At 39.1% G+C, this 14,389-nt stretch overlaps 1 non-coding gene across 1 annotated transcript; it reads left to right on the top strand.

Moving 5' to 3' along the window:
* The first annotated feature begins 463 nt into the window (after positions 1-463).
* On the top strand, positions 464-567 carry LOC148568219 (small nucleolar RNA R71). Its single transcript, XR_015882856.1, has one exon. It is a non-coding gene; the product is annotated as a small nucleolar RNA R71 (small nucleolar RNA).
* The last annotated feature ends 13,822 nt before the right edge of the window (positions 568-14,389 follow it).

Below are 14,389 nucleotides of genomic sequence, written 5' to 3'. Positions count from 1 at the left end.
ATCTTGCTCACTTCCCCACCCAAAGTTCGGGTGATTTCTCCATCCAGGGTTGTAAGTCTTGGAGTATGGATCATAGATTTTCCTTGGTGAATTCCCAATGTAGTTGGCTTGTTCCTGACTCCCTTCTGCTTCTTGGTTTACTCCTTCTCGTGTTGTTGATGAAGTGGAGATTGCTGCTACTTGGTTCATCTCCATCTTCTTGGTGAGGTCAGCCAGCTGCTGAGTAATGAGCTTGTTTTGGGCCAACAGAGCATCTACATTGTTTAGCTCCATCACTCCTCTTGTGTTCCCTCTTTCGGAAGTATAGAAGTAGTCATTTTTTGCTACTGTTTCAATAACATCTATAGCTTCCTCAATGGTCTTCTTCTTGTTCAAAGACCCTCCAGATGAATGATCTACTGCCTTCTTTGACTCATAAGAGAGCCCTTCATAGAAAATGTGCAGCTGGACCCATTCGTTGAACATGTCAGGTGGACACCTCCTTGTTAAGTCTTTGAACCTCTCCCATGCTTCATACAGAGTCTCACCATCCTGTTGCCTGAAGGTTTGAACCTCAGCTCTCAGCCTATTAATTCGTTGAGGAGGGTAGAACCTTGCTAGGAATTTGTTCACCACATCCTCCCAAGTTGTCAAGCTCTCCCTTGGGAAGGATTCCAGCCACTTGGCTGCCTTGTCTCTGAGTGAGAAGGGAAATAAGAGCAATCTATAGGCGTTAGGATGAACACCATTAGATTTTACTGTGTCACATATTCTCAGGAAGGTGGTCAAATGTTGGTTGGGATCTTCTTGAACACCTCCTCCAAACGAACAGTTGTTCTGAACAAGGGTGATGAGCTGTGGTTTAAGTTCAAAGTTGTTGGCATGGATTGTTGGCTTTTGGATGCTACTTCCACAATTGCCTGGGTTTGGATTAATGTAAGAGTCCAAAACTCTTCTATCCTCCCCAGCATGATTTGCTCCACCTCCTCTGCCATGGTTGTGAGTCTCTTCTTCATGATGATTTTCCATGTTTTCTTCCATGTTTGGTTCAAAGTATTCCTCAAACTGTTCTTCCTCTTCTTCAGCACCAACTACTTGTTTTCCTCTTGCCTCCTTCCTTAGTCTAAGGAAGGTTCTCTCTGGTTCAGAATCAAAGGAAGTTGAAGCCCCGCTTCTTCTCCCTGTCATACAACTAACAAGTACAAGCAGAGAAGATAGGTGCAGACAGTATTTATGTCAGAATTGATGTTAGTTGTGGGTGATGCAATATATCAAATAGTTAGTGGGTTAGCAAACAGAATTGAAAATAACAAAGAAAAACAAGAGAGTAGATGGAGAAGGGAAGAAGTTTTACTAAAACAAAAAGCAAATCAATCAAACAGAAAATTGAAATTCACAAAATAAAATGCTCAATCTAGTGATCTTCCAATCTAATCATTGTTGATGCACAATCAATCCCCGACAACGGCGCCATAAACTTGATGCGTGGAAAACTTGTCTCTCAACAAATCTCCCTTCGGCAAGTGTACCGAAGTTGTCGTCAAGTAAAAACTCACACTAGAGTGAGATCGAATCCCACAGGGATTGATTGATCAAGCAACTTTAATTAGAAGAATGTTCTAGTTGAGCGAATCCAGAATTTGGGTTGAGAGTTGCAGAAAATAAAATGGCGAGAATGTAAATAACAGAAAAGTAAATGCTAGAATTAAAGAACTGGAAGTAAATGACTGAAAATAAATTGCAGAATTGTAAATGGGAATGGGGGATTTGCTCATAAAAGTAAATCACAGAAATTAAAGAGAATGGGTAAGATTTGAGATGGGGAATTCATTGGGCTTAGGAGATGTTGCAATTCTCCGGATCAAGTTCATTTTCATCTCTTCCTCAATCAATGCACTCATTGGTCTCCTTGGCAATCTTAAGTGATTGAATTGCAATTCCTTGCAATTCAATCTCTCAAATCTTGATCAATAGCCAATTCCTTGGTCAATTGCTCATGAGAAGAGATGAAGTATGGTCACTGATTATACCACATGCATTTTCCAAACCAAGTATTGAGAGGGTTATAGTCACATACCCATCCAAATCCAATTTGGTCCAGCATGAGAAAGCATTTCTAGCTTGATCTCTTTATTCCTCTTCCAAGGTTCAAAAGAGATCCAAGTTTGAATAGCTTCTCTTCCAAGATAACTACTCAATTGGATGAAGATCGAAAGCTTTCAAGTAAAATCAAGAGGAAAGATAGAAGAAGAACATGAAAATTAGTATTGATCCATCAAATTACAACAGAGCTCCCTAATCCAATGAAAGGGGTTTAGTTGTTCATAGCTCTTGAAAATGAAAACAAAGATGGAGAATACATCATAAAACTAGAAATTGCAAAGAAAGTGAATACAGAGAGTAATTCTTCAGCCTCCAGAACTCCTTTACAATTCAAAGTTACTCCTATATATACTACTCTTCTCAGCTTCTAGTTTACTCTTCAAGTCTTGGGCCTTTGGATCTTGAGTTTGAAGCAGTTCTTTTCTTCATTTGGGCTTGGCTTTACTTGCAGAGAGAAAGTGCTAAGTGGGTAGAGACTTCAGCTCAGGACGTTAGGGGTGTTAATATTTAGCGAGAATATAAGTTCGAGAACGTTAGTGACACTTAACATTGTTACTAACGTTCCAATGCACCCCTTTGCCTTACGTTAAAACCCACGTTAACTAGGTTAACGTGGCTTTTAACGTTGCCTTGTTAGTCCTTCGAGAACGTTAGTGACACTCAACATTGTCACTAACGTTCCAGTGTGCCCCTTCTTGTTTCACGTTAAAACCCACGTTAACTAGGTTAACGTGGCTTCTAATGTGGTCCTTGCCAACCTTCGAGAACGTTAGTGACACTCAACATTGTCACTAACGTTCCAATGTGCCCCTGGGTCTCACGTTAGGGTCCACGTTAACTAGGTTAACGTGGCTTCTAACGTGGCCATCTTTTAGCCATCCCAACATTAGTGACAATGTTGAGTGTCACTAACGTTGGCTCATCTTTCATTTCTCATCGTTAGCTTCCACGTTAACCAAGTTAACGTGGAGGTTAACATGACTCTTGGGGGTTGTGTGGTTGCTTCAACGTTAGTGACAATGTGGAGTGTCACTAACGTTGTCGACAACTCTTCATCCTCTACGTTAATTCCCACGTTAACCAAGTTAACGTGAGAGTTAACGTGGTACTTAGCACCATAGGCCAACGTTAGTGACAATGTTGAGTGTCACTAACGTTGGCTTCTCTCCCTCCCCCTTAACGTTAGAGGCCACGTTAACTAGGTTAACGTGGCTTCTAACGTGGCCACTTATGAGTGATTGCCAACGTTAGTGACAATGTTGAGTGTCACTAACGTTGGCTCAACTTCTCTTCTCCACGTTAGAGTTCACGTTAACTTGGTTAACGTGACTCTCTAACGTGGGCATTGATGGCTTTCTTTGAGAATGTTATTGGCAATCACTTTTCTCATTAATCCTTGCAAGTTACCTCCCCTTTCTTGCTCCTTTTTGGTCCTGAAATCAAGCAACAAAGTGCATCAAAGCTCCAGTCCAAGTCATGAGTAATGCAACATAATATTTGTCACTAAACTTATGCAAAATCCTCATGAAATCATGTAAAATGCACAATGTCTGCTTGAGTAAAGGCATAAGTGAATATTTACCCAAAACTAGCTTATTTCCTAAAGAAATGCATGAAACTAACCTAAAAACAGTAAAGAAAAGGTCAGTGAAACTGGCCAAGATGCCCTGGCATCAACATGTCCTTATTAAGCAAATAGTTGAACTTGGTTCATGGGGTTTCATGCAGATCAAAAGTGGCTCATTTATTACTTGCTGTCAAAACAAACAATGTTTCCTTAAGGATTCACTAAGGTTGCTGCTACACTGCCTTGCTTTTTGCTTACTTCCCTTGTTAGCTTTTTCTTTCTTTCTTTTGCATTAGAGAGCTTATTACTTATTGAAGGCTTGGTGGCAAATGTTGCAGTGGCCTTTGGCTTAATTTCACTCAACATTTCTTCACCACAGATACATGGCTCACCTTTTTCCTCCTAGGATCATTGATGCCCAGCATCTCTTTGGGTAACTAAGTGTTTTGTATCTAGGTTGCTCTTTATTGTGGACTTTCAGTTGGCAATCCCAAATCAGTTGATCTAAGTGGCCAAGTTTTGAAATACTCCTTAGAACTTACTTGTCCAAGCATATCCTAGTATAAAAAACACCACAGGCATGTGTCCTAGGGTCCAAGCTATTGGTGTCTAGCCTTATTGTTTGTTTCTTTGCCATTTTCTTTGGCTTTTTCTATTTCTTTTTCTTTTTGTTATGATTCATTTTCAAGGGATTTTTATTAATTTAAGGATCATAGTAGCAAACTAGCTTAGGCCTCAAATAACATGTCATTATGCAGCAATTATTCTATGAGCTAACAATTGAATCAAACACATACCACCACTAACTTCCATTCTAACTTTTGCAACATTGAACAATTACTTTTCTAATTAAAACATCTCTCTTTTATTCAAACAGCAAGGGGAACAAAGCAAAATACTCAAGCTGATGAGTGATGACATTTATTATGCAGATAATTTTTAGGCTAAAGAGAAATTTCAGATAGCTTCCGTTAGCATGTATTTTTACTTGCAACTAAATGATTATTCTAGCAGGGCATAAGGAATCTCTGAATTGAAACAATTCATAACCACAAGGATTAAGAATAAGTAGAACCTGTTGGGTTGCAGCTTTTTCATTCTTCCTTCTGTTATGTCTCTTTTGAGTTACACTGCAGCTTGTCCTCAATTGTTTGCTGTTTCCCTGCATGATTCTTAAAAGTTGCTTGTTTTTCAAGCCCTTTAGGCAACTGATTAATACACAAAGCTTATTTGTGGCTCTTGAACTTACTTTGGTGTGTGAACACCAAACTTAGTTCCTTGCCAACATTTTTCATGCAGCAAACTAACCATATGTGGAACCCTTTTTCCGTGCTCAAGGTAATAAAACTAAATACTATGAAATAGCAAATAGTTAACTAGTTTTATCTAATTGTTTGAAGCTAGCACTAGGCAGAAAGTGAGAATGCATTTCATAATGAGACTTTGGTGGAACACCAAACTTAGAATACTTCATTCTCCCTTTTATTGTTTTGGTGTGCAACACCAAACTTAACTTCTTGCAATATAGATAAAGCTAATTAACCTTTTTATTAAAAAAAATTATGAAAAGAAAACTACCTCAGGTTGGGTTGCCTCCCAACAAGCGCTTCTTTATTGTCAATAGCTTGACATCCTCCATTCTTGTTTAGCTCAGGTTCTGAACCTCTTTTTCCTTGTCCCATTTCCCTCCTAAGTAAGGCTTTGCTCTGTGTCCGTTTGCTGTGAAATGACTCTGTGTAGCTTCATCTAGCAACTCAAGACTTCCATAAGAAAAAACTTTTATTACTAAATATGGGCCAGTCCATTTGGACTTGAGCTTGCCAAGAAAAATCTTGAGCCGTGAATTATACAGAATTACTTGCTGTCCTAGTTTGAATTCTTTCTTTGAGATCTTCCTGTCATGCCACCTTTTGCCTCTTTCCTTGTATGTCTTAGCATTTTCATAGGCTTCTAGCCTAAATTCATCCAACTCATTTAATTGTAGCAACCTTTTCTCCCCTGCTGCCTGAGAATCGAGATTGAGGAGTTTAGTTGCCTAGAAAGCTCTGTGTTCAAGCTCTACAGGGAGATGGCATGATTTTCCATACAATAGCTGAAAGGAGGACTTTCCAATCGAAGTTTTGAAAGCTGTTCTGTATGCCTAGAGTGCATCTTCTAGCTTCCTAGCCCAATCTTTTCTTGTGCTTCCCACTGTTTTTTCCAAGATCTTCTTCAACTCCCTATTTGCCAATTCAGCCTGGCCATTAGTTTGAGGATGGTATGGTGTGGCCACTTTATGGATTACTCCATATTTGTGGAGGAGTTTCTCCATCTGTTTGTTGCAAAAATGACCACCACCATCGCTAATAAGCCCCTTGGGCACTCCATATTTAGTGAAAATGTGCTTTTTAAGGAATTGAAGGACAATCTGTGCATCACAGGTGGTTGTGGCTATAGCTTCCACCCACTTTGAGACATACTCCACTACTACCAAGATGTATCTGAAGGAATAGGAAGGAGGGAAGGGTCCCATGAAATCAATGCCCCATAAGTCAAATAGTTCTACTTCTAGGATGAAATTTTGAGGCATCTCATTCTTTTTTGTCAATCCTCCAGCTCTTTGGCATTCATTGCATTGATGAACAAACTCTCTAGCATCTTTAAAGATGGTTGGCCAATAAAAACCACTTTGCAGTACCTTTGCAGCCGTTCTCTCTGGTCCAAAGTGTCCACCGTATGCTGAACCATGACAATGCCACAATATGTCCTTCATTTTATTTTCAGGGACACATCTCCTAATCATTCCATCAGAGCATCTCTTGAATAGAAAGGGTTCATCCCACAAGAACTTCCTTGCTTCATTGCGTAGCTTCTTCACTTGTTGCTTAGATAATTCTTGAGGGGTTTTCCTTCCTACTTTGTAATTTGTGATGTCAGCAAACCAAGGCGTTTGTTGAACTTGAAAGAGGTGCTCATCAGGGAAATTCTCATTTACTTGCTGTGGTTCATCTTGCTTGGCTTCTTGTGGCACTCTTGATAAGTGATCTGCTACTTGATTTTCACTTCCCTTTCTATCTCTCACTTCAATATCAAACTCTTGTAGCAACAACACCCAGCTAATAAGTCTTGGCTTTGAATCTTATTTAGACATTAAATACTTGAGAGCAGCATGGTCAGTATAAACTATAACTTTTGAGCCAATTAAGTATTGCCTAAACTTTTCAAATGCATATACAATTGCTAAAAGTTCTTTCTCAGTGGTGGTATAATTTTTCTGTGCTTCGTTTAACACCTTGCTAGCATAGTATATGACATGGTGCAACTTGTCTTTCTTTTGCTTCAGTACAGCACCAATAGCAAGATTACTTGCATCACACATGAGTTCAAAAGGTAGGTTCCAATCAGGGAGTGTGATAATTGGTGCTGTAACGAGTTTTCTCTTTAGAGTTTCAAAGGCATGTTTACAGTTATCATCAAAGATAAAGGGAGTATCAAACATTAGTAGATATGGTTTTGCTATTTTTGAAAAATCTTTGATGAACCTTCTGTAAAAACCAGCATGTCCAAGAAAACTCCTTACTGCTTTCACATTAACAGGTATAGGGAGTTTTTTAATAGTTTCTATTTTAGCTCTATCAACTTCTATACCCTTACATGACACTTTATGTCCAAGAACTATTCCTTCTGGAACCATGAAATGGCACTTTTCCCAATTCAATACCAAATTAGTTTCTTGGCACCTTTTCAAAACAAGAGTTAAGTTATGCAAGTAAGTGTTAAATGAATTCCCAAAGACAGAAAAATCATCCATGAAGACTTCTAAAAATTTTTCCGCCATATCAGAAAATATGGAAAGCATACACCTTTGAAAAGTGGCTGGGGATTTGCATAGCCCAAATAGCATTCTCCTGTAGGCAAAAACTCCAAATGGGCATGTGAAGGAAGTCTTCTCTTGATTCTTGGGATCCACCACTATTTGATTATACCCAGAGTACCCATCCAAGAAGCAGCAATAAGCATGGCATGCTAATCTTTCCAACATTTGATCAATGAAGGGTAGAGGGAAGTGATCTTTTCTTGTAGCATCATTTAGTCTCCTGTAGTCTATGCACATTCTCCATCCAGTCACTGTCCTAGTGGGGATCAACTCATTCTTCTCATTGGTGATGACTGTCATTCCTCCTTTTTTTTGGTACAACATAAACCGGGCTCACCCACGAGCTGTCTGAGATTAGGAAGATTATCCCAGCATTCCATAGCTTCATCACTTCTTTTTGAACCACTTCTTTAATGGTTGGGTTGAGTCTTCTCTGAGGTTAAACCACAGGTTTTGACTCTTCCTCCAATAGAATTTTATGCATACAAATGGCAGGGCTGATGCCTTTGATGTCCTCAATTGTCCACCCCAAGGCTGTTTTGTGAGCTTTTAATACTTCAATCAACCTTGCTTCCTCTTCCATGTTCAATGAGGAGTTTATGATTACTGGTAAGGCTCCTGCTTCCCCAAGAAACACATATTTGAGGTGAGAAGGGAGAGGCTTCAACTCTTGTTTTGGCTTATCATTTTTCTTGTCTTCAATGGATATTTCTACCACCTCCTTTCCTTGTTCTTCCTGATGCTCTCGATAATTATCCTCAAACACTTCTTCTACCAAGCTTTCTATCACATCCACATTCATGTAATTTTCTTGCTCAGAGGAGTGTTGCATTGATTTGAAGAAATTGATTACCATTTGTTCATTATGCACCCTGAAGGTCATTTCTCCCTTCTCCACATCAATAGTGGTTCTTGTTGTAGCTAGAAATGGTCTTCCCAAGATGATTGAGTTGTTTCCTTCCCCTTCTGTGTCTAAGATTACAAAGTCCACAGGGAAGATAAACTTTCCAACCTTCACTAGTAGATTTTCCACAACTCCATTGGGTGTCTTGATTGATCTGTCGGCCATTACTAGTGACATCCTAGTGGGTTTGATTTCTTCTATAGCAAGCTTTCTCATCATTGATAGAGGCATCAAGTTGATGCTGGCACCTAAATCACATAGGGCATTTTCCAATGTTATCTTGCCTATAGTGCATGAGACCATAAAACTTCCAGGGTCTTTGAGCTTTGGTGGGATACCCCTCTGGATCACAGCACTGCATTCTTCAGTAAGCATGATAGTCTCCTTTTCTTGCCAACTTCTCTTCTTGTTAATAAGCTCCTTCAAAAATTTGGCATACAGGGGCATTTGCTCTAGTGCCTCAGCTAGTAGAATGTTTATCTCCAATTTCTTGAAGATTTCAAGAAATTTAGGGAAGTGTTGGTCCTTAGTCTCCTTGTTGAACCTTTGAGGATATGGTAGTGGAGGTGTGAAGTTAGCCTCCTGCCTGTGGTCCTTAATTGGCTCTTCAATTGTTTCCTTCCCTTTTCTTGAAATTTTTGGCTGTTCTTCCCTTTCTTGAGCCTGCCATGAAGTTTTCTTGCTTGCTGTTACCTCCTCATCATTAGCTTCCTCTTTTTCCCCTTGTTTCTTGTCATTTTCCTTTGACTTCTTGGTTGCTTCTTCCTTCTTCACCACGATTTTTCCACTCCTTAGTTGTATAGCTTTACATTCCTCCTTTGGATTAGGAATGGTGTCACTTGGGAGTAAGTTCAAAGGTCTCTCAATGGTGAGTTGCTTGGAAAGCTGTCCAATCTGTCTCTCCATATTCTTCATGGAAGCCTACTGATTCTTTGTTGTCATTTCTTGGTGCTTCATCATTTTATCCATTAAGATCTCCAAGTTGGTAATCCTCTGAGAGTCTTTTGAGGTTGGTTGATTGTGGGGTGTTGAGGGTTGAGGGTATGTGTTTTGATTGGTGGCTTAGTTATTGGATGGATGATGGTTGGGATTGGGGTAAGTGTTCTGTGGTTTTCTGTATGTGTTTTGGTTATTGTTTTGCTGGTTGTTTTGGTTTATGTTTTTCCAACTGTTTTGGCTTGAGTTTCTTTGCCATGGTTGTTGAGTTTGATTGTGATTGTCTCCCCATCTGAGGTTGGGGTGGTTCTTCCATGAGGGGTTGTAAGTATCACCATAGACTTCATTTGGCCCAAAATTTTGGTTGTGCATATATTGGACTTGATCCTGCTGTTGGTCCTCTTGAGTTTCTTCATTTGTCCCCCATGTAGTTGATGGTTGGCTTGTGTTGACTGCTGCAACTTGGAGATTGTCAATCCTATTGGCCATTTGCTCAAATTGTTGTTGAATTTGTTGCTGCATCATTTTGTTTTGAGCTAAGATTGAATCCACTCCTTCCAGCTCCATCACTCCTTTCCTTTGTGATGGGTGACGTTGCCTTTGATGAGCAAAGAAATACTAGTTGTTAGCTACCATGTCAATGAGATTTTGGGCTTCCTCTGCAGTTTTCATGAGTTGCACAGAGCCTCCTGCTGAATGATCCAACGCCTCTTGAGATTTCAATGTCAGGCCTTCATAAAAATTCTGCAATCTGTCCCACTCATTGAACATTTTAGGAGGACATTTCCGAATTAGAGCCTTGTATCTTTCTCATGCCTCATATAAAGGTTCAGCATCCATTTGTGTGAATGTTTGCACTTCAGTCTTCAATCTAATAACCCTTTGAGGTGGGTAGAACTTGGTAAGGAACTTGCTCACTAGATCATCCCAATTGTTGATGCTTTCTCTTTGGAAGGATTCCAACCATTGAGTAGCTTTGTCTTTGAGAGAAAATGGAAATAGTAACAGCTTGTAGATGTCAGGATGCACTCCATTGGTTTTGATAGTGTCACAAATCCTCAAGAAGGTAGACAAATGTTGGTTTGGATCTTCAAGTGGTCCTCCTCCATAAGAACAATTGTTTTGAACCAAGGTGATGAGTTGTGGCTTTAGTTCAAAGTTATTTGCATTAACATTTGGGGTAAGAATGCTGCTCCCACAATGTCTAGGATTTGCAAATGTATAGGAAGCCAAAACTCTTCTCTGTGGAGGATTGTTATTATTGTTGGCAGCTCCTCCTGGTGGATTATTTGGGTTTGTTGAGTGTTCCTCCATATCTTGAAATTCTTCTTCTGAATCCTCTTCTCCAATAATGTTTTTTCCTTTTTCAGCTCTTCTTAGTCTCCTGAGGGTTCTTTCGTCTTGTTCACCAAAGGTGGGTATGGCTCCTCTTGTCCCTGACATGCAAACCACACATAAAAGTCACACAAGACAGAAGGACAGCAAAACTTCAATCCATTGTTAGAATGAGATTTTAGTTAGTTTAAGCAAAAATTCAAACAGTTAGCATGTTAGTTAAGAAATAAAAAAACAGAAAAGAAAAAGTGCTTGATCTAGATCTCCACTTCACTTAATCATTATCAATCTAATCATTCCCCGACAACGGCTCCAAAAACTTGATGTGTGGAAAACAATCCAACACAAACTCTCCGGCAAGTGTACCGGGTCGCATCAAGTAATAATAACTCACATGAGTGAGGTCGATCCCACAGGGATTGAAGGATTGAGCAATTTTAGTTTAGTGGTTTAATTAGTCAAGCGAATCAAGTATTGGTTGAGTGGTTTGTATTTGGCAGAAACTAAATTGCATAAATTGTAAAGGGAGAGGGAAGAATTGCAGTAAATTAAAGAGAACAAGGAGTAAAAGTGCTGAATCTTAAAGTACAAGTAATGTAAATTGCAGAAATTTAGATTGCAAGAAATGTAAATGACTGAATCTTAAAGTGCAAGAAATGTAAATTGCTTGAATTATAAAAGGAAATTGGGAGCTGGGAGTGCAGAATTTAAACAACCCAAAGTAAATTGCAACAAGCAGAAGAACTAAAGATGAATTAAATTGCAATAGATCTCAAACAGAAAAGCAAAAGTGTTTGAAGAATGAAAACAGAAAATGACTGATGCTTAATTTGCAGCAATTTAAAAAATGTTGAAGATCTCGGGAGTGGAAGAGACTAGAAAAGAAGTCTAGATCTCAAATCCTTCTTTGATCCCACAAGAACAATTGCAAAATGAAAATAGAAAAGTAAATTGCAGAAGAAATAGAAGTATGGAAGCAATAAACAGAATTGAGATTGAAAGTAAACAAGATCAAGGTGAGATTGAAACAGAAGTTCTTCAATTCTCCACCCAAGATTCAAGACAAGAAGTAAAGAATGCTCAAGCAAGAACAAGGAAGAAGAGAGATCAATTCTCCTTCCCAATTCTCTGAGATCCAATTTAGTTGGAATTTTGAACTGAGCTCTAGTCTTGGCCGTGTCATTTGTGCGCATCATAGCACCCTTGGTGTGTCAAAGTGTGCGCCAAAATGTGGAGGAATGGGGGGATGTAGTGCTCAGTTGGGAAAACCAACTGAGCTCCCCATGTATAGCGCTTTGCTTAGGACCTCAGTCTCCCAAGTTCGAATCCTGGTGGAAGCAAGTGGAGGCTATTTTTCTTGGAAGAGTTGGACGCTCCTCCCTTGCTTTTCATGGAGTTCCCTGGTTCGATCCTCTTGGAGTGCATCTTGGCTCATTTTCTTGCAAGCTAAGTAGCGCTCCTCCCTTATGTTCCAAAGAGTTCCCAGGTTTGAAACTTAGCCCAAGCATCTTGTGTTATTTTCCTTGCAAGCTTGGTAGTGTGTGGTTCCATGTTCGAACCTTGGAAGAAGCATTTTAGCTAATTCTTCTTGATTTTCCTTGCAAGGAGCGTTCCTTGCTTCCCTTGGGTCATTGGTTCGAAACTTGGTGGCTTCCTCCCTTGGAATTTCATCTTGAATTAATTTTGAGAAGTCTCCGATAAAGCTCACTTAGTGAACTGAGCTTCAAGTTGTTTCCTTGCTTTCTATGGTGCTCAGTTGACTAATTGAACTGAGCTTGGTGCTTTGCTCTTTCCCATTTTTCCTTGTGAAGCTCAGTTTGCTTTCTCAACTTTGCCTTCACTCTTCTTTGATTTTTGCTATGCTTTTTCCTCCCTTGGGCACGCTTTTTGCTTCCTTTGGACACGCTCCCTAAGCCACGCTTTTCTTATTTTCTTCTTTCTTCACCTACAAGTGATCAAATCAACCAATCAAAGTATCACAAAATTCACAAGGTTTATAAATCAATTAATTATCAATTAAATTTAGCTTAAACCTCATGATTTTGTATCAATTAAAGGGTGGTTGATTGATTCTAAGAAACCATGCAATTCCACTCCAAATTACTTACTTACAATGTAAGAAAGTGCATAAATTCTAATAAAAACAAAGAAAAAGATTAGTAAAACTAGGCTAAGATGACTTGTCATCATGCGGCCGCACAGAGAGTGCAAAAAAGGGCATGTGTGTGTACGCACAAATAGGTACACACGTACAGGTCGCAGAAAGCAGAGGAATGCGCGTGCACAAAGCGTGCTGGTGCTGCGAACAGTGGGCATAAAGGCTTGTGTGCGTACGCACAGGTGGGTGCATACTCACAGGAAGTGAAAAATTGTTGTGGTGTGCGTGCGCACAAGGGTGTGCGCACGCACATGCCCTGTTTTTCCCAAAAATTTTTCTTTAAAATCTAAGGCACCAAGCCTTAGCTCAATCAAAACTCAACACTAAAACATGCAAGAAACCATAAATTCAGGATCCAAACCATAATTAACATAACTAACTCAAAATTAAAATAATTCTAAGCTAACCAAACATAACAAAAAGCAAACAAGTCAAAATATGTACAAAAGAGAAGAGTTAGAACAATGTTACCAAGCACTTTTATTTAATATCTTTAAGTTAGACAATTGGGAGAGCCCTTGCTATGGTGGCTTGTGCTTGACTTTCCCACCAAATGCTTGAATCTCCAATGTCCTCCGGGATCCCAATCCTAACAATTGACAAAAACAAAAGATAATTGAAAAGCAAGCTATTTACATATTAACATATATACAATAGCCAAAACCAATACCATTGTAACTCCCTGGCAACGGCGCCATATTTGATAATGAGAATTATTGTATGGTTTGGAATCAATCAAAGACAAGAATCAATTCATTGGTAGCATAGTCCAAACTAATAATGAACTCTCAACATCAAATAATAAAGTCAATACAAAATAAACCGAGAGTATTTAGCTCCCGGGTCGTTCTCCCAAGGAGTTGCAATTAAGTGTACAATTATTGGCTATGAGAGAGTAAGAGCATGGGGATTTGTGAATGAAAGCAAGAGAGAGCAAGGGAATGTAAATAGCAAGGAAGTAACTTAGCATGTAAGAAATTAAATGAAAGCAAGTAAAGGCAATGAAAAATGGAAATTGAAAGCTAAAAGGACTATTGCCAAGAAGTGGATAATCTAGGTTTCCTATCCTAGTTGTGAACCACAAACATGGCAATTGTGTGGAATCAACCCAAACTAGTCAATCCTCCTTGAGAATTAGTCAAAAGCATAATTGATCTCAATCCATAAGTCCTAGTCAACTCACTAATTATTTAGTGAAAGACTAGCGTCAATGAAAACCAAACCAATTAACTATTCCAACACAATGTAGAATGGACATCCACAACTCAATTCCATTCAAACATCCAATTTCTCAACCAAGAGTGTGAAAACTAAACATGCAAGAAATTAAACATCAAAGCAATAAAAGTCAAAGCAATTAAATGTAAGGAAAGGAAACTTCAAATGCAAGAAAACATTTTTGCAAGTAATTGAGAGCTAAGGCTACCTATCCTAGACATTGACCCCAAACACATGATGATTTTGAAGAGTTAATGCTACTTAGTCAACCTTACATCGAAGATAAGTCAAATAGGCATAGTTAATTTCAATCCCTAAGTCCTATGTCAACAC

This window comes from Arachis ipaensis, chromosome B4, assembly GCF_059453495.1.
Source record: "Arachis ipaensis isolate K30076 ecotype BB chromosome B4, ASM5945349v1, whole genome shotgun sequence".
NCBI lineage: Eukaryota > Viridiplantae > Streptophyta > Magnoliopsida > Fabales > Fabaceae > Arachis > Arachis ipaensis.
The sequence above is the reverse complement of the archived record's forward strand: the minus strand, read 5'-3'. Positions and strand labels throughout refer to the sequence as shown.